General features: G+C 47.8%; 1 protein-coding gene and 1 pseudogene across 1 annotated transcript in view; one reads left to right on the top strand and one right to left on the bottom strand.

Moving 5' to 3' along the window:
• Positions 1–19724, bottom strand: part of LOC147732898 (nicotinamide N-methyltransferase-like) — a 194452-nt gene that overhangs the window by 64970 nt on the left and 109758 nt on the right. The window lies entirely within an intron of this gene.
• Positions 14019–15300, top strand: LOC147732899 (zona pellucida sperm-binding protein 3 pseudogene; annotated as a pseudogene).

Genomic DNA, 19724 nt, shown 5'->3' on the forward strand with positions numbered 1-19724 from the left:
TACTATTCCAACACCAGTCCCTGTGGATAGTAGGGAAGGTGTTGGGATAGTAAATTAAATAATTTTCTATCCTTGAGAGCCCCCCAGCGCAATGCGTGGTAACAACTTTCGTTGTTCCGACCGCGTTGTAATAGTAGGTCGTGGTAACGCGCGCGTTGTAAGCGTTGCATACCGTCTATGTTGTATGTTCGCATAGCAATGTGTCCTGTTTAGTAACTCAATCTATTCTTTTTGTATGCCTCTATGTATTAGGGTGTTGATGGTGCTGGAGCAGAAGTGGGCTCATCATTGTTCTGGATGAGGGACAGGGCTGATAGGATCGCATTCCAGTTGTTGGCTATGAGGGTACTGCGGAGACCCAGTATGTCTTCTCTATGGAGTGCAGTGCTCTCTGCTTTTGCCCAGATGAGCAATGAGCACCTCCACATTATGATGCGAGGGAGATGAAAGGCTTCCCACCTTTTGGTGATCAGCCTCTTTGCCACCACCATTCTCAGGTCTAAAAAGCGATAAGTGGCTTTGGTATTGCAGCTTCTTTGGAACAGGTGTAAAATGTACATGTGCCATTCCATCGGGAGGGCTCTTTCTTTGCAATGTGTTAGGTCATCAGCTACTGCTTTCCAATACTCGGTTAGAGTAGGGCATCTCCAGATTATGTGCAGCAAACCTGCGTCTGTCAGTGAGCACCTTGGGCTTACTTCATCTTGGCGTTTGAAGTATTGGGTAATCTTTGGAGGGGTGAGGTATGCTCTATGCATGATGAATTATTAAATTTGGCGTAAGCGTGCGTTCTTAGGAATGCGTATGGGACTCAGCAGCACTGAGGATCATTCTGACGCTGTCTAAGTGGTGACAAGTCTGTGGCTCTTTGATGTGTATGGGAAGACGCAAACCATTTGATCAAGTGTCCCCCCCGGTCCATGATGTGTATGTATTGCATCATCAGGTGTGTGGTTGGTTCTGTGGATAGGTCATCCCATTTGGCGACGAGCACTGCCATAAGGGTGATGTAGTAGGAACTGTCCATGGGCAAGTCTTCTTTCTCCACTAATGGAAGTAAGACTCCTTTGCGGTATAGGTCACCTATGTTCTGAACCCCTGCGCCTCGCCACTGCTGTAATTCGGCCGCTCTAGTAGTTATGGTTCCTCTAGAGGTTCCTTCCAGTGGGAGGGCTGGTGCCTATGGGGTGGTTGTGCAAGTTAAGTACAGGGCTCTGCAGTAGCCTCTGTGCACCACGCTAAGTAGTAATGAGTCTGGGGGTTTCATTTTGGCACAGGGGTGGAAAACTTCTTCAGGTCTGAAAGCTGTAAGGTTACATGTGTGGTCACTGTATCAATACTATGTCTATCCGACATTCACCTGGCCACCCACTGCAGTTGGGCATTTTCAAAGCTCCCAACCACTGGGAGCAGACATAGTGGGTGTATGTACAAGAACTGGCGCCAACTAATGTCAGCGTTAGTTAGCTGCAGTTTTCTTAAAGCGGGCAATCACCAAAAACTATCACCCTGCTAGAGATGTATTTACAATACATTGCTACATGGCGATAGTTTCAGGTATCCGCATTGAAAACTGCTGCTAACACAAGTGTGAAGGCGATACATACTCTGACGTTAGCAGGTGAAAACTGACAAAAGGCCAATTGGCGGGCAAAAAAGTCATGTTAGTCAGTAGAACTTCACCTTTTTTGCCTCTAGATGCAAAAATAGCTAATACGTCTGCCTTCAATTGTGCCGTTTTTTCTCTGGCTGGGCCCTGAGCTTCCCACAAATGCTTTTGGTTGATCCTGTGCTCCTGCCAGGCTTCTGTTGCACGTCGGGTGCCACTAGAGAGGCCACTTTCAGTGCAAGACATAGATATCTGTATTTTTACTGGTGGGTGTATGTCAGGCCAGGGGCGAGGTGTCGTTTTCCCTATGAGGGGCACTTACTGCTGTGAGTTCTGTATTGATCGGGGTGGCCTAAACAGTGTTTTTACTTCGGCCTATATCTTTTGTTTAGCGGCTGGTTCTGAGGTGTAATCCACATCTACGGGGTCGACTCTTGGGCTCAATATGCCACTGACTGTCCGGGGGAGCCATCGACTCAATCTTCATCGTGTGCGCCTTTTTCCAATGTTGGACCTCTATTGTCAGTAGTGCCATCTGTTGTTTAGCCCCCCGCCCCCAGCGTGGCTCACCTCTTCACCTTGGGTCTGTGCCGGTCAGTGCCCGTATTTCGCTCATGCCTTCTCGGGCCTCCCCCTGCTGTGACAGCATCTTCTCTGACTTCACACACATTTAATTCTCTGCTTGCGAGGAGATCTGTTTTTTTTGGGAGGGCGGCTCTCCTCTGTTATGTCCTGCCGCGTGAACTGACCAGTTTGCTACTGCTGCTTACCTATATCCTCGTGGTCTACTGTCTTATCGCTGGGGGGGAACAGGGATCTTTGTGGCTTGACTGGCAGGAGCCGTCTTCTTACCATGGTGCTATGATTATGACTTTGAATATCTAAGTTTTCTTAACGTAAAGTAATATTTAATTTCCAGACATAAATCCACCCCTGTCATGCATGGCCTTCAGCTGTGTGTGGCAGGAAATGGGCTGCATGCCCTGGCCTGCGTCCAATTCCCCATATGCAGCCAATCCCAACCTACAGTGAGGGGTTGGCCACATGGCCAGGCTTGGGGTCAGGCCTTGCGGCCAAACAATGGAATGCAAAATGGAGCATACAGAGGCAAGTGCAGCACAGATCAACAACCTCACCAAACCCCCAAACAGCCAGGATGGCCAGCCAGAGTCCCAGGGAAAGAAAAACGGCAGAATCAGGGCTATATATTCGAAAAGAGGTGCATCGCTAGTGAGAAACTGTGATGCATCACTTTTCATAGCGCCCTTCTTGCAACACCTTGGCAGCCAAAACCTTGAAAGCATGGCCTGTCCCCGGGACCCAGAGGTCTCGCTGTGTCTTCGTCTGGGTCCCAGATTGGGATGGGGAGGGGCTGTGGAATTCATGGGCTTTGGCAGTAGACATTGAGGCATAGGCGATCGCCCTTACCTGGTGGTGAAGTCTGCCAGGTCACACGGAAACACATTGCTGACCTGTGTGAGAAGACTGCCTGGTGCCCCTTGGAGCTGTGAATGGTAGAGGCACTCCTGTATACCGACGTAGGGAGGTCTGCATCGCATACATGCACCACCCCTATACTGGGGTGCACAGAGCAGATTTACCAATGGTGGGATGCTCCTCTGCATCACAGGCCAGAGAATGTTGCGCTGGCCAGACACTGTGGAGAGTGAGGCCCTTGAGCTACACCAAACTTGTGTAGCTGGAACACTACAACTTCATGCATCACCTGCAACTGGAGGTTCCCCAGCAGACTTGGCGATGACTGCTGTACCCAGGCTTGTGAAATCCCGCCTGGCTGAGGCTCCTGCTAGCTGAGTCACAGATTTTGAGAGAGTGCAGCGGATTGTGCCACAGTGTCAATGAACAGGTGAGGAGAATCTGGGACGCAAAGCGGAGGAGGCCCGGGGGTCGAGTAGAGCCCAGGCCTAGCGCCTGTGGGTGATGCAACCCCAGTGGCGGCTCCTCTGCTTTGGTGGAAGAGCTTTGCCTCACCCCTTTCAATCAGTGCAAGAAGAGGAAACATGATGATAACTTTCTGATATTCTCATGCTATGCTTCCTTTGTGGTCAGGAGTGTGGGTGGGGCTGCTCTACTTACATCGCAGGCCAGGGGGTGGGGTGGTATGCCCACTCAAGTGTGCAATGACTGTTTTGGACGGCCCTCTCAGGCTGCCCAAAGCAGTTGTGTGCACTTCCCTGTTTGCAATGTCGGCTGCATTACAGCCTGCATGGAGAACATGCCCACCTCTCCAGCATTGCAGCATTGTGATTGGCTTAGGGGAGGGAGCCTGGCTGCCTGCTTCATGTTCCTGGAAGCTGACTCAGGAGAGCAGGAGCACAGAAGATGCGGGACCCAGCCTCAAGGTAAGATTAAAAAATGAATATATTTACCACCCCTGCTCCCCACCGCATCAAAATGCTTCCAGTGTCCTGTCCTGTCTTTCCCACCTCCCAGTTGTCCAGTCCCCCACAGCACTACTTAATGGTAGCTGCTATGCGGCCATGCACAGCGGGCGTACCACTGGTGCACCAAAGGCAAGCCTGCCTGAGACTGTCCACTCCTGGACTGCACCTAGCACCAAGGACCCTTCCACTTAGACACTCCACTGCTACAACGCCAGCACCCTCCTCGATATCAGCCCTGGATGCCACACTGCCTGCCATCTATCATCACCCTGCGCCTGCCAAAACTGCAAACGCACCTTCTACCACATCAGCACATCAGTGCCTCTGCTGCCTAGCCGACCAACAGCTCAGCAGATCAGCGCAATTGCATCCTCCACCAAGTGCATTGCCTCCACAAACACACAACAGAAATCTGCAACCTCCCCGATGTTAACTCTTCAGACATCGTCTTGTTCACAGAAACCTGGACCAACCTCTGCTTCGGACTGGACATCGCCATAACCATCCACGTTGGCTACAAATTCACCCCCACAGACCACCCTGAGCGCCCAGGAGGAGGCATTGCCATTATCTAAAAAAGCACACTCTGACAGACTATGCACTCTAATGACCCGACGGCTACCATGGAACACCTGCACTTCCAGATCAGGACCAACTCCAACCCCACCCTCCACGGCACCCTCGCCTACAGGCCCCCCTGGCCCATGAACCCCCTTTCACTGATGCCAGTGTAGACCTCATCGCACCCCAGGATCTCCCATCCACTGACTACATCTCACTTGGACACCTCAACTTCCACCTGGACAATCCCAGTCACCAGAACACCATCACCCTCCTGGCAAACCTCGCCTACATTGGACATCAGACAAGCAGCTAGTCACAACACCAACCCACATAGCCGGACACGAGCTCGACCCAGTCTTCTCCCCCAGAGGGAACTTCAACTGCAGTCACACTCCTGAACTCTTCTGCACGACCAACATAGTATACATCACACCATCACCACACCCACCGTACACCACCGCCCCCCCCAGCCTCAGCTGGATCAAGGACATCAAATAACTATTCGGCAGCTCCCTCGGCACCACCACTCCGCCACCACTCCACCGATGGAGCTCAAACTGTGCCAACACCCTTGCAGATCTTCCATGTCAGTGGACCGAGCATCTGTGGGCCGCTGGCCACCAGGGAAGGTGACAGCAGACACCCTCGACACCAAACTGGACTCTGTACAAAATGACGTATCTAGGCATATGCGTGACCTTGTGAACCCCTATGCCACATTATACCTGTGTCAGGTAGGATGTATGCAAAGCCATGTAGGAGTGGTGCAGTGAAATGTATGCGATTTCACTGCGACGATTCCAGGACGCCACAGCATCAAAACCTTACGCCTGCCTCATGGTGGGCATAAGGGTGACTCAGTGCCATAGGGAGAGGTCTGCCCCATGCATTGCTGAAGTTGCATCATGCTTGTGACAAAACTGCAGCAAAGCGTGACTTTAGCACCGACAGATATGCCAGGAATACTGACATATCTGTAAATCCTTTCGATATGGAGCACCGTACAGAAAATACAGCACATCCATGGTGTTGCAAGGAGGGTGCAGTGAATAGTGTTGCAACGCTGTTTTGTCGCAGCGATGCAACACATTTCCTGAATGAGGCCCGGGACTGTGCCCTATCTTATTGTGGGGCGCATTCCATAAGCTTTTATTTTGGCGCAGGGCAGCGCAGCAATATTGTTTGCTGCGCTGTCCAGCACCAACAACTCTGAAATGAGGCCCCAAGTGTTTGCATCAATTTTAAGACCAGCTATTTTCTGGTCTTAACAAACTGCCTCTAACTGGACTTAGAGGCACTTTTTGGGGGTTTTCACCATACAATGAATTCCTTGTAAATATCGTGAAGTGGGGTTAGCAGCAGTTTTTGCACGGGAACGGCCACCTTGCATCTCATTTTCGTTAACTCTCGCTAACAGAAGTGCCGATCTTTAAAATTCATGTTTTTGCTGGAAAAGTACCGCTAACTCCAGTTTGCAGTAACTTGTAATTAAGGCGATAAAAAATAGCCACCATAAAACATCAATAAATTGATGCTACTGTGGTGTTAAGTCCTTGTAGACATGCCCCAGTGTTTGCTCCCACTTGCGTGGGTCTTGAAAATGCTCCTGCCAAGTGAGAGAAAATGCAGGTTTCCTTGCCCCCACTGTTGCTGGCAGGAAAACCAATATGGCCCCTGGCTACCTAGTGATTGGGGGGATTCGGGGGGAGCACTCCTGTTATCCTAGTGTTTATCCTACTGTTCCAATGGTGCTGTGACTGATAAGGGGCGTCAATCCTTTGAATTTTGTGAGTTCAGGCCAACAGAATTGTCAGTCAAGTCACGCACTGTTCATTTAGTGATATACCACACCTTCTAATTTTATGCAACGTACTCAATAATAAATCAAATACTTTTCGTTGATTTATTTGTTTCATCATTACTCAATATGGTTCATGTTATGTGTCACATGTTATACAACAATCATTTTGCATTATAATCATACAATATATTCAATTTAATGATCACATTTTCTATGAACTAAATCACAACCACATTCTCAATTCATAACACATCTTGATCTCATGCCCAATGCATTTCGGCACAATGAGTGCCTTCCTCAGGGGCTTTCACTTGTAAGTGTAGTGGTTCCGCGTCTGAGATCAATATTTTTCTGTGGTTGGTCGGCTTATGTGCTGTAGTTATGAGTCTTTACTTTGGACCTGTGATCTTAATTGTCCCTTGTATCTAGAGAACGGCCGTCTCGCGTCTCAACTGTGGTTTCTGTGCCTAGGACATAAGTCCCAGGGGTGGGCTTCCCTGGGCCTTTAATGACTCAGGGAGGGGAGCAGCACATCTACTCACCCCAAACATAATATGTTCCACCCCAGCGTTCGGCTCCCCGGGCCCTGATGGCGCGCGGATGGGGCCATGCATTCACCCTCCACATACACATTGTTTAGGGTTCCTTTGGTGGGCTTCCCATGGCATCTGGAGGATCAGGGAGGGGGCCATGCAGCCCCCTCCATTTAATGAATGAAGCCCTGGGGTGAGCTCCATGCGTCTTATAGCAAATAAATGCATCCCGACTGCCATTTGTTTTTGATCCTGCAAGAGATTTGTAGGATTGCAGCATTTTTGGCAAATTGTTTTTTTCTTTTGATTCAGGGTGGGTGTCCATTTGGGTCACCCCATGGGGCCTAGTGGGTCAAGGTATGCCTACTTATATCTCTCTTATATGATATTTGTTTCAAAACAGAGCACATATGGGCTGATTAGGATGGCGGGTCACCCTATCGGAAACGGGACCGACCAATTAGCCATCCGTGGTCCTGCCATAGGTATTATGATGCGACTGCCTGCAAGGAAGTCATGCAGTGTATTCTTTGTATTGTGGCAGGTGCTGCTGGTTGCAGCACTTCCTGCAACGCAAAAAATGCACCCTGTACATACTCCCTGCGCTACGTAGCAGGCACCATGCGGTGCCTGCCACATGGTGCAGTGATACCCAGTGCCCATAGTAGAGGGCCAGGAGGAAAGGGGACCCTAAGTCCATTTCCTCCTACCTGTTCATGGTGAGTTAACCACCATAAAAAAGCAGGCGGATGGTGACCTTGTAAACCTACAGTGGTGCCTGGTAGGCACCGCCCCCAATGTAGGGAATATGGCCCCCTCTGCCGCACAAGTGGGTTCAAGGAGCCTGTTGGATGCGTGACGGTATGTCTTTCCGACCACCACCCATCCGCCTGCCATATGGGATATGATGGGTCCGATGACTGTGGGACCGCCACCGACGGGCTGTAGGTATCGGTCCCACCATCATCCTAATCATGCCCCTATAGTACCAAAGTCTTGTAATGGCAACAACATTTTCCCATACAGCTGGCAGCCAATCTGAGTGCTCTCTTTCGTAGAAGTCTGACTTCTGCAGGAGCGAAATGGCCCAAGGAAAATAAAGCTCACTGGGCCAGTCAGAACTCCTATTTTCAAACTGGTGTTCCTGCAAGAGTCTCTCAATAGTCTCGCAGACCCAACCATCCAGATATTCAATTATTCTTCAATCTTTTTTATTCAAAAACTACTGAACTGATTTACAACTAATCTCAAAAAGTACAATCTGTGGACTAAGATCTGTGGGCCCGATTCACAGAATGAATTTAAGACACAATCCTAAACTTACTACTGTTTTGGTATTCACAGATTGCACTTACTACTTTTGGTATTCACAGAATGAACTTACTCATTTCGGTATTCACAGAAGTTAGAACTCTTAACTTTAGGACTCCTAAATGCCTTCTGTGAATAACGAAAGTCTTAAAATTAGGATTTTTCTCAATTTAGTAGTAGTAAAGTTAGGACTCCTAACTTTAGGACTCCGAAATGTCTTCTGTGAATACCGAAAGTCCTGAAATTACGATTTTTCTCAATTTAGTAGTAGTAGAGTTAGGACTACTAACTTTAGGACTCCTAAATGCCTTCTGTGAATACGGAAAGTCTTAAAATTAGGATTTTTCTCAGTTTAGTTGTAGTAAAGTTAGGACTCCTTACTTTAGAACTCCTAAATGCCTGCTGTGAATACCGAAAGTCTTAAAATTGGGATTTGTCTCAATTTAGTAGTAGTAAAGTTAGGACTCCTAACTTTTGGACTCCTAAATGCCTGCTGTGAATACCGAAAGTCTTAAAATTAGGGTTTTTCTCAGTTTAGTTGTAGTAAAGTTAGGACTCCTTACTTTAGAACTCCTAAATGCCTGCTGTGAATACCGAAAGTCTTAACATTGGGATTTTTCTCAATTTAGTAGTAGTAAAGTTAGGACTCCTAACTTTCGGACTCCTAAATGCCTTCTGTGGATACCGAAAGTCTTAAAATTAGGATTTTTCTCAACTTTACTACTACTAAACTGAGAAAAATTTAATTTTAAGACTTTCGGTATTCACAGAAGGCATTTAGGAGTCCTAAAGTTAGGAGTCCTAACTTTACTACTACTAAATTGAGAAAAATCCTAACTTTAGGACTTTTGGTATTCACAGAAGGCATTTAGGAGTCCTAAAGTTAGGACTCCTAACCTCTGTGAATACTGAAATGAGTAAGTGTCTTCTGTGAATTCCAAAATGAGTAAGTGCCTTCTGTGAATACGAAAATGGTAGTAAGTTTAGGATTTTGTCTTAAGTTAGTTCTGCGAATCGGGCCCAGAGAGTCTAATCTCCAAATCTCTAGCTGTCCTCAATTGAAAGTTACCAACATAAAATGTTACAGTGTAGATCCAATGATAGCCTAAGGGAGAGCTAGTCCTTGAAATAGTGAAAAATGTGTGAGAAGTTGGCCTGGTATGTGATGCTCACTAATTATAGTGATCACCTTGTACCATGCCAAGCAACCCTTATGATGATTGGTTGTAAGTCAACCTTATAGACCAGCTATTCTAGTGGTAGCATGGACAAAGCAGTCTTAGGCTAAACTCTGAAAGGCATGTGAAGCAAGCTGTTTTACCATATACAACCCCCTTGAATACCAAATGAAAGGACACCACACAGATATATATTGAAAATATATATATATTTATTAACTACAAATATCCCCTATACTCTTTATGAGCACAGAAGCACAAGCGTTAAAACAAAACACAGTTGAAATACACAAAAGTTGCACAATATGGATGAGCCCTAGGGGCCACCTAAACCATATACTAAGAAAGTGGTATAAGAGATACCAATCGAAAAGGAAACAGGCCTAGGGCCTTGGGAATCGCTGGAGCTGATCGGGACTAGCAGTGACTAAGTCGGGAAAGGCCCGCGGGACTCGGGTGCAGTGTTTAAAGTGCACGCACTCACCAATGCAATGTCTATGGTGCGTAAAAGTTATAAAGTTAGTTAGTTAGGAACCTTCCGAGTGACCTAGAGGAGTGAAACTTAAGACACAGACACTAGAGGTGTGTACCAGTGTGGGAAAACCGGCGTTGTTGAGTTACCTCACCCACAGGACGCGGTTGCATAGGGTTGAAGTAGTGTCGGGTTTCGTCACGCTGGTCGATGGTGCTTGGAGCTGAAGATGCTGCAGGCGGCTCGATGTGAAGAGTTCCGGTGGATCCAAGGGTGGATCTGAAGTGGTGAAGACCTGAAAGCAGAGGGGACAATGTTCAAAGTCACTAGCCAGTGACTACCGTGGAACCAGGTTGGAACCAGGCGATGTTGGGTGCAAACAGGCGATGAGGTGTAGCTTCTCTCTGCAGCCACGTGGACACGAAGAGGTCAAGAATGTCCAGGAGTTGATCATGAGCTGTCCCACGCAGGCTTCTCGCTGTTGGCGGTGTCGGCAATTTGATTGGAGCAAACAGGCCTTGGCTAATGCAAGCCACGCAGGAATAAAAAAAAAAATCACTCGAACCAGCAAGGTCAGAGCGGGTGCTCCATTTTACAGGAGCGAGGGCAAGTCTGGAGCAACCAGACCCGCAGTGTAGTTTTTAGGTTTCGTCGCCAAGATGGCCACTGACCACGTGGCAAGTGACCGGGATGGCGCGTCAAGTGGCACAATGCAAAAGGGCCCCACGCAGATCGTGGAGATGCTGGAGGGCTGATCTTCGGTGCAAGGGCTGCTCGGTTTTGGGGCTTCTCAGGCCCCAAAGTACAACGTCTAGGGTGCCTCGGATGCTGTGCAGTCAGCTCTTCGGGGGTCTTTCAAGAGGTCCGGTCCCACGTCTCTCGGTGCCTCCACGGGTCCCTTCTTTGTAGGGCTGTGAGAAATCTGGGAGTCTGGGTCTTGTCAGGCTCTGGGCTCTGGCTCCGGTGGGAGGCGGCAGCAAAGCAGACGTCGAGTTGCTGGATGGTGCCTGTGTTCACAGGGTGGCCACTCCTAGGCCACAAGGGAGATACTCTTCAGTCTTCTGTGCAGCAGAATGTCGAAGTCCAGTCGTCTTCTTAGTTTCAAGTTGATTCAGGATGATCTGAGGTGCTATGGCACTGCTCCCACTCTTATTTCCAATCTGAGGGGTGGATCACCTGCTAGGTCCCTCCTCTGGGTGGGACCAGGAAGGGGGCGGTTACACCCCCTTTCCTTTGTCCAGCTCCTCGCCAGGCCTGGGTCTGGAAAGTCCCAGGACCGATTTGGACTGGCTTATGCACGGGACACCTTGTGTGCCCCGGGCATGTCTGATTCTATTCAGCCCTGTCCTACCCAATACACAAAATCCTGTCGGGGTGGTGCTCGCACCTTCCAAGGTAGGAAACCCTTTGTCCAAGCCTCCCTCGCTGGAAGGACTCCCAGCAGCAGGAGGTCAGACTTGTTTCTGTGGTGGCAGCATCCATTTTGTGATGCCGAGGCTCTGGTTAACTTTAACCGGGGTTAAGGCTATGTACTTGTCGTGTCCCTCTAGAAGGGTGGAATGCTATCCCCGTCGACAGAACTGTCGAGGGGATAGTATTCCAAATCGTATGACACCTTACTCGACATGTTTTGATAAAGCCAAACCAAAGTTAGCATATAACCGCGAGGATTATAATGCACTTAAGAGTATATGGTATGGCAATATCCCGGAACAGCTAAGGGAGTTGTTCCCGACAGCTGCAGACAGGCTCAGCTCATGCTAGAGCACCATCTCACATGAAACCACGCACTCTGCCCCCAGGATTGCAGGGGCCTTTTATAGGAATGGCTTATAGGTTAACATGTGTCCAGTTAAGGTTAGATATAGGGATACTATATCTAAGCAAGAGGTGATTACACCAACTTACCCCAGCTGAGTGATCAGCCAGTTGTGTCAAAATATGGAGACCAGGCCAGGGGTGGCACAATACATGCTGCAGCCCCTGGTAGGCCTTGGCTACACCTATGCCCTGGGTACCTATAGTACACTGTTACAGGGGCCTACAAGGTGAACCAGTTCCAATTGTGTATGCACCTAAGGTACATGGAGTTCATTTTAAGGAGAGAGAAATTAGCCTGGGGCCCTGAATAGCAGGATCCCAGGCCAACTATGTCAAAAACCAGCTAAACACCAGGCAAAAAGTTTGGGGGTAACCATAGTCAGATATCCACCTTCCTACAAAATGAAGTACACAATATTTCACTATCAGAACATGTAAAACATCCCAACACATTTCCTACCTTTAACATGTACTGCATGGGGCTACCTTGGGCCTACCTTAGGAGTGAGCCACATGTAGGAAAAGGGAGGGTTAGGGCCTAGCATGTGGGTGCACTTGCCAAGTCAACATGGCAGTTTAAAACTGCACACCCAGACACTGAAGTGGCAGGTCTGAGACACTGTTAAAAAGGCTACTCGTGTGAGTGGCGCAATCAGAGCTGCAGGCCACTAGTAGCATTTGATTTACAGGCCCTGGCACACATAGGGCACTATTCTACGGACTTAACAGTAAATCAAATAAGCCAATCATGGATAATCAATCACAATTTACACCGGGAGCATATGCACTTTAGCTGCAGTAAAGTGCTATGAGTCCTATAGCAAACAAAAACAGGGTCAGAAAAATAGGAGGCAAAAGGCAAAAAGTCTGGGGGTAAACCAGCTAAAATGCCAAGACAAGCAATATTTAGCCTAAATATTTAGTCACCTTACAGACAAGGGGTGGATGTCTAGTCATTGCATAGGTCCTGGGCACAAACACTTCAATTTACCATAGCAATTTTTTTTAAATAGTGACCTTTGTAACACATTTTGTTAGCACATCAGCATACTCTGAACATAACTGCTTACATGTACATTTTAAGGTAGGCATGTTATCGTCTCTTAGAATACTCTTTACAAGGTCCCGGTACTCTGTGCAAACTCTCCTACGGATTGTTGTCTGTTAGGCGACGGTCCTTGGTGGGTAGCATAAACAAGAAGTGGCTGGTATGGAGCTCACTGTGCCACTGGAATCAAGCTATCCTGGCTGAAGGTGGGTAAAACCCCCAAACCGGTCCTAGGATGCTTGTTACCGCTCCAGGGAGGGCCTGGCTTGGCAGTTCGGGCTGGACTGTTTCCATGAGGCACAGGGTCAAGATTGATTTGCATAAGGCCGGGTCTAAACTGGGGTGGCCTGGTGAGCAAAAGAATGGTGGATTTAACCCAGATCTCTTGACTGGGGTGAATGTTTTCCTTTGTTCTGCATTCCGTCCATCAAGTGTGTGTCTTTTGCAGGCAGTGATTGCATGGGTTTAGTTTCCAAGTTACACCGCAAAAAGCCCTTACTAAGGCAGAGGATTATTTCACCAAGATTGTCATGGACACTCTGTGCCTGAACTCTGGCCCAGCTGTATCCCATCCCCATCCTGAGAAGGACGGTGGCCTGCTCTACACCAGACCTGGTTGTTGAATAATACATGCACACAGGTAAATGAGGACTTACATCACTCTTGGGGATCTGGCATATTAGTGCACCTACACTTATTAGGACAGGCAAGGCTGGGTAGGAGTACAATTTTATGTCTTCATATAATCTAATGCAATTGTACATTGGTTGAATTATTCATCCTGTTAATTTTTCTTGTCATGCTGGTGACATTGTTTTGCTTCATACTATTGATCATTGCAGTGCAAATATTCTACACAAGATTCCAGTTGCCTCAAAAAATATTTGAAATGCCACTTGGTATTTCTTGTGTACCTTTTCGGGCATGCTTGAGTTACAAGCAAAATGTCAAGATTCTTTTTCACGATTTCCTTGGGAGAATTAGGGTTGTCATGGTCTGAAATTTTGGACAACATCCTGTCAGTTTAGGGGCCCAGATGGTGCACTTTAAGCTTGCCAGGAGTTAAATCAACATATGCTGATGGTCTGAGTGGACACATAGTTTTGAAGCTTATGTTGCCTAAATGCACAGACTTAATGAGAAACTAGGAATCTTATGACAAACTTTCTCTCAGATGATGGGTGTGCATAGTAGGGTGTATGGAGAGACTGTCATCTTATGGTTCTCATTTAGCAGTTAATGTGGGTGCTTGGATCTTTTAAGGTATGTTATTTGCATTTTGATTCAGGGTGTCAATTCTAGTCCAAGGAAAGGAACCTGTGGTAGAGATTGGATCCAGAGGGGCTCTACAGGTAGCCATATTGCTCTAGGCATCGCCCTGAGTGGCCATTGGACTGAAGCTAGGAGCTGTGATGTGTCTGACCATGCAGTGTCAGGAGGCAGCCATGGTGGTCACAGTCCAGCAAGATCTTTTTGGAACTGGTAAACTAATCCAGGCTGCTAAACTGAGGCTGGGAGCGGCATTCTGCAAGTAGACATACCTTAATCCAAACACCACTATCACCTTTCAGATTGGTCCCTAGGACTGTGGTAACTAACTACAGGTAACACAAGACTGTTTGGTCTACAGCTCAGTTCTGACTTACAACCCAACTCCTTCCATCATCAGCATAGTGATTACCAGAACTAATCCAACTACAGTCCTTGTTCACTGTGTTTATCCAAAGAATGGCAATGTGAGCAGGCAATGCCATTAATTCCACTTGGGCCCCTTTCAGCTCCACCATCTAAGCAGAGGAAAGTCTGTATTTTTCTTTTACACTAATGAATGAAGATTGGAGTTCTGCCAGGAACAATACAACTTTCCAGCTGGAAGATGTCTTCAGGATCAAAGCCTTTGCCCAGTCTGGAAGCCATGCAGCTTCGAGGATAGCTTTGAGGATCATTGGGGACAGCTGTGTGGCTACTCTGAACAAGGATATGAGCTCTTGGCCCAGATATGGCATTGTCAGATTCAATGAATGCTTGTTAGATCAAAAGCTGCCTGATTCCTCTTTAGCCTTTGCATCACCAAGGGACCACATGGACAAACTCAGGTTCAAGTATGATGCCTCTAGATTTATTGCAGATACCAGATCGCAGATCTACAGCACATGCAATTTAAAAGCTGTGCTTGCCATTCAGGAGCCAAGTCCAACAAGCAAGGCTTGCCTCTATGGCAAAACTATTAATGTTTGGCTTCCAGTGAAAGGTCCGAGTGGAATCTGCAGATGTTGTGATGCTGAAAATGTGGTGCACAAAGGAAAAGGGAAATTCTTCCTAGCTTAGTTGCTGAAGCTTTTACAGCCCAGGTTTCTTTGCTAGGGCCCCTGAATATTCTCAGGCAGAAAACTCTCACCAAAATCAGTAAATGAGACGTTGAAATGTAGACATTGAAAAGTGCTTCCATAGAAGACCCCTGGGTGATCTTGGGCCTTATCTTGGTGGGGTCTGCGGTCATGCTGTTTTTGATTGTATTGGGAACTATTGTATGCAAGAGACATCTGGTTTCTGCCTGATCTATCTGACTGGGCTGTCCTTTCAGACTTCTCTCTCAGATGATGGGTATGGATAGTAGGGGGTGTAGATGGACTTACCTCTCTGCTGAGACCTCTCTCTGTAATGATGAGTGTGTATAGTAGGGTGTGGAGAGTGTATGAAAGTGCCCTTTTTTGCATTGTTACTCCCTAACCTTTTGCCTGATACCTGATGAAAACCTGAGTGTGTCTAGGGTCCCTGCCAATCAGGTTCCCAGGGCCTGTGTTCCTTCTCCAAAACTGTACTTTTGTTTCTACAATTAGCAAATCTCTGTACCACACGTCAGTCCCATTTAAAAGGTACCCCTGGTACCACGGGCCTTGTGACCAGAGAGGTCCTCTGAAGGCTGCAGCATGTATTATGCCACTCTCAAAGACCCTTCACATTAGCATCCACACATTGACATTGCAGGCTGCATGTTTTGGTGCAGACCAAACTGAAGAGCCGACATGGCACGCTGTGTGCCATGCCCACCAAATTTGCCTGTGGCATGGATAAGTCACTCCTCTAGAAGGCCTTAAAGCCTTAAGGCAGTGTGCCCCATACCACAGGTGAGGGCATAGCTGCATGAGAAATATGCCCCTATGATATATGTGCCATTAACAGACATTGTAAGTGCAGTGAAGCCATTGTGAGTAAATGGGCTGGGGGATGGGAGTTTGTCAACACAAACTTCACAGTTCTGTGATGGCTTTATTGAAATTGTGACGTTTGGTACCAAACCTCTCAGCATAGTAAACCCACACTAATGCCAGTGTTCAATTTAATATAAGATGCACTCAGCAGATGCCTCCTGAAAAACTACCAAACTTTAAGCTACTGGTCCCCACCAGCCAGCCACCACCAGACAAGTATCTGGCCTCCTGGGGTGAGAGCCTTTCTGCGCTCGGAGGTCAGAAACAAAGCCTGCCCTGTATGGAGGTGCTTCACACCTCCTCTTGGCTGGAACAGTAACACTTGGCGGTGAGCCTCAAAGGCTCCCACCTTGTGATATATTGATTCCGCAGCTCAAACTAGTGGATATGCCCACCCCCCTGTCCACACCCCACTTTTGGCAGCAGGACGGGCAGGAAAAGTAGTGAGCATAGTAGGAGAGTCTACCTTAACCTGGCACACCTGTAGAGGTGAGGTGAACCGCTCGCTTATAAATTCTCCATTTTTAATTGGCCTAATAGGAACAAGGATGTGCCCCTCGCCCCAAAAGGAGGGGGCACCCAAAGAGTGTAGCCCCCCTGGGGGACAGTAGTCATTGGCTACTTCCCCGCCGAGCTCAGTAATGCCCTTAAATTTAGTATTTAAGGGCTCCCCTGAATCTTGTTCCTCAGATTCGATGGACAAAAGAAGAAGGAACTGAACCGCTGCAGACAGAACCGAGGAAAGAACTCCACCATCTGTACCCGGTTCAACCACTGGAACCTGCTATCCTTCCATAAACACTGACAGGCCTCCAAGAAACCCAGAAGACCCTGCAACCTTCGCCAAAGTGCCAAGAACCTCCCTCTCTAGTCTAGGCTCTAGTCTCTGAGGTTCGCCGGCTACAGGAACTACCACAGGGAGGTGATGAATTGGCTCCCTTTCACAAAAAAACTCAGAGAACCACTGCAGTTGAGGACCTACATTTGTGTTGATGCCACTCACTGCTACCAAAGACCTCCAAAGGCCACAGTGGTAGAAGACTGGCTCTTGTGCCAATGCGACCACCGGACAGCCTCTATGACTTCGAGGGATCCTCCCAGTCCAATGACCTAAGACCTAAGCTGTTTACAGATCCATACCCCAGAACTAGTACCCTCCTGCAAGTGGCCCTGTCAGCTTGCCTGACCGCGACCACTTGAGGATGGTCTGATGACGGCGGAACTCCATCCAATCAACAGCAACCGACCACCAGCGATTGTGACGGCACTTGTGTAGGTCGCCTGCTGAACCCTATCCCACTGATTGCTCACCACCAACCGCAACGGTAAACATCATTGCTGATATCGACTGCCTCAGCATTGGTACTGAATCCTGCATCTTTAGAGTGATCACAGTCCCCCACAGCAGACACAGTGCTCAGTATTGGCCTGAATATAAAGTATCTTCTTCTAGACTAGAACATATTTCTGGTACATGAAGTTTAGTTTGATGCTTTAAATGTAAATGTGTTTGCATTTATATAGCGCCTTCTACCCAGAGGTCTCGTAGCGCTGTATTCATACCACTGTGGAACCCTTCCTGGCTTTCCTGTGAGATGTCCACTCCTGGGCACCCCCACGGTGAAGCCAGGCATCCAAGCGTTGCTAGGGCCGTTGTGGAGATTAAGCAAGCTATTGCCCAGAGTCACAGAGTGGGACCCATGATTAGACTAGGCACCGAGGCGAGAATGATCAGGTCCGGGAGATTGAGTCCAAGAGCCACTGAAGCGGGAATTTAACCCTGGTCCCGGGCCAGACCTCTGCATCAGGGTCTGCCGCTCTAACCATTCAGCCACGTTTCTCCACAAGCCTTTTGCCAAGAATATTGAAAGTATTGCATATTTGGAAAGTCTACTTACCTGTAACTGTGTTTAAATTGGGTCCTAAAATAAAAAGTCATATTTTTACAACCATTATCCTAGAGTTAGGTCACAGAGTGTGTGTTCCTGTCTTGTATGAGTATATACAAGAAGTGCATTCACACTACCCTCTGATAAGCCTAACTGCTCGAACACACTACCACAAAATTATCTTTTAGTTTTATCTACTTTAGCCTCTGTAAACCTCTGGGGATCCACTAGACTCTGTGCACACTATACCTCACTTTGGTATAGTATATACAGAGCCAGCTCCCTACAGAGGGGGGCCGGCTTCTCCTTTCAGATCTCTCTCTCAGATGACAGATGCGCATAGTAGGGTGCCCTCTCCTTTATGTCTCTCACGATAGCGTGAAGGCTTACATGAAAAACAGGCCTCTCAACCATTCACAGGGGTCCAGTTTTTTTTTTTCACTCTTGGGGGCGGCTTGCAGGCCTCTCGTGAGCTCAACTGCCAAACTATACAATTATTTTTGACCCTTAACATTTAATAAAATACTGAACGGATTTCCACATAATCACAAAAAGTATAATATAAGGACCAAGATTTAGCTTCCTACTGAATTGGATATAATTCCGTTCAGCTTTTTTTGCTAAAACCTGTCTGCACAACAGTAGAGAAAATGCTGCACTTCAGATGGGTACAATTTACTATTCCCACTCCAGTCTGTGCAGAAGTAGGAAAGTGTCTAACTTCAGCGTGGTAAGATTTATTATTCCCACACCAGCCTGCGCAGCATTACATAAAGCGTTAGACTTCAGAGGGGCAAGATTTACTCTTCCCACTCTAGTCTATGCAACAGTAGGGAAAGGCTGGATTTTGGTTTGGCAGGATTTACTATTCCCACATGAGTATTTGAAACAGTAGTAAAATCAGTTGACTTCAGAGGGCAAGATTTGCTAATCTCATTCCAGTCTGAGCAACAGTAGGGAAAGTACTTCACTTCAAACATATGTCATTTTGAATAACCCTGTTAATCTGAAACAAATATAAAAACTATATGGCCACCCCCGCAGCCCTGGGGATCATCACCTCCTGGGGCTAATGCAGTGGGGGGGCCACACGGACGCCCCCTGTCGCGGGGACCACCACATCCCAAGGTCTTTTAATTTTTTACATGGGGGGGGGGGGGCTTACGGACTCCACTGGCCCAAACTGCTTTTTAAGAAATGGGAGGGGGGCCAATGGCCACCCATTCGAGCCAGGGGACTACCACCTCCCTGGGGCAGGCCCTATAATTAGAAACAAGGGGGGAACGTAGCACCTCTCATGGAGTACTACATGGCCCTGGGGACCACCCCCTTCCACAGGGCGATCTTCTGCTATGTCCCAGAATGTCTACCCTGGGACACAGCTGTTTGTTATAGCTTGGTGTGAGCTGTAGTGCTCCTGCCAAACCATAGCAAACTCTGCTCCATTTTGGGAAAGCAAGAGCATTTTGCTCTCAGTTGTTCAAAGTGGAGCACAATTACTTTTAAATAAGGGGCCCGCATAATAGCAGCTCCCTGTGTTTAAAAGCATTGCCTGCTCTCCCAGGAGGTGGGGAGCCAGCAGGGTCTTTAGATTCCCTCTGCGGTTCTCATACTTGATGAGTGGGTGCCCTGGGTGGGACCAGGACACCCAGATTGGAGGGCAGTACCTGAGAGATGTGGTCCGTGGGGCCGAAATCAGCTGAGAAGGGGACTGCGGTGCCCATCCCCTTTTTTAAATTAAGCCTGGCCCCAGCGATGTCATTAGTGATGTTGATGACCATGTCATGAGTGATGTAATATGTGAGGTCATAAGCAGTACATTTTAGGGGCAGCATAGGTCACAATTTAAACCTCACTTTTTCTTCATTGGAAACCTCAATT

This window comes from Lissotriton vulgaris, chromosome 2_1 (genome assembly GCF_964263255.1).
Source record: "Lissotriton vulgaris chromosome 2_1, aLisVul1.2, whole genome shotgun sequence".
Classification (NCBI taxonomy): Eukaryota; Metazoa; Chordata; class Amphibia; order Caudata; family Salamandridae; genus Lissotriton; species Lissotriton vulgaris.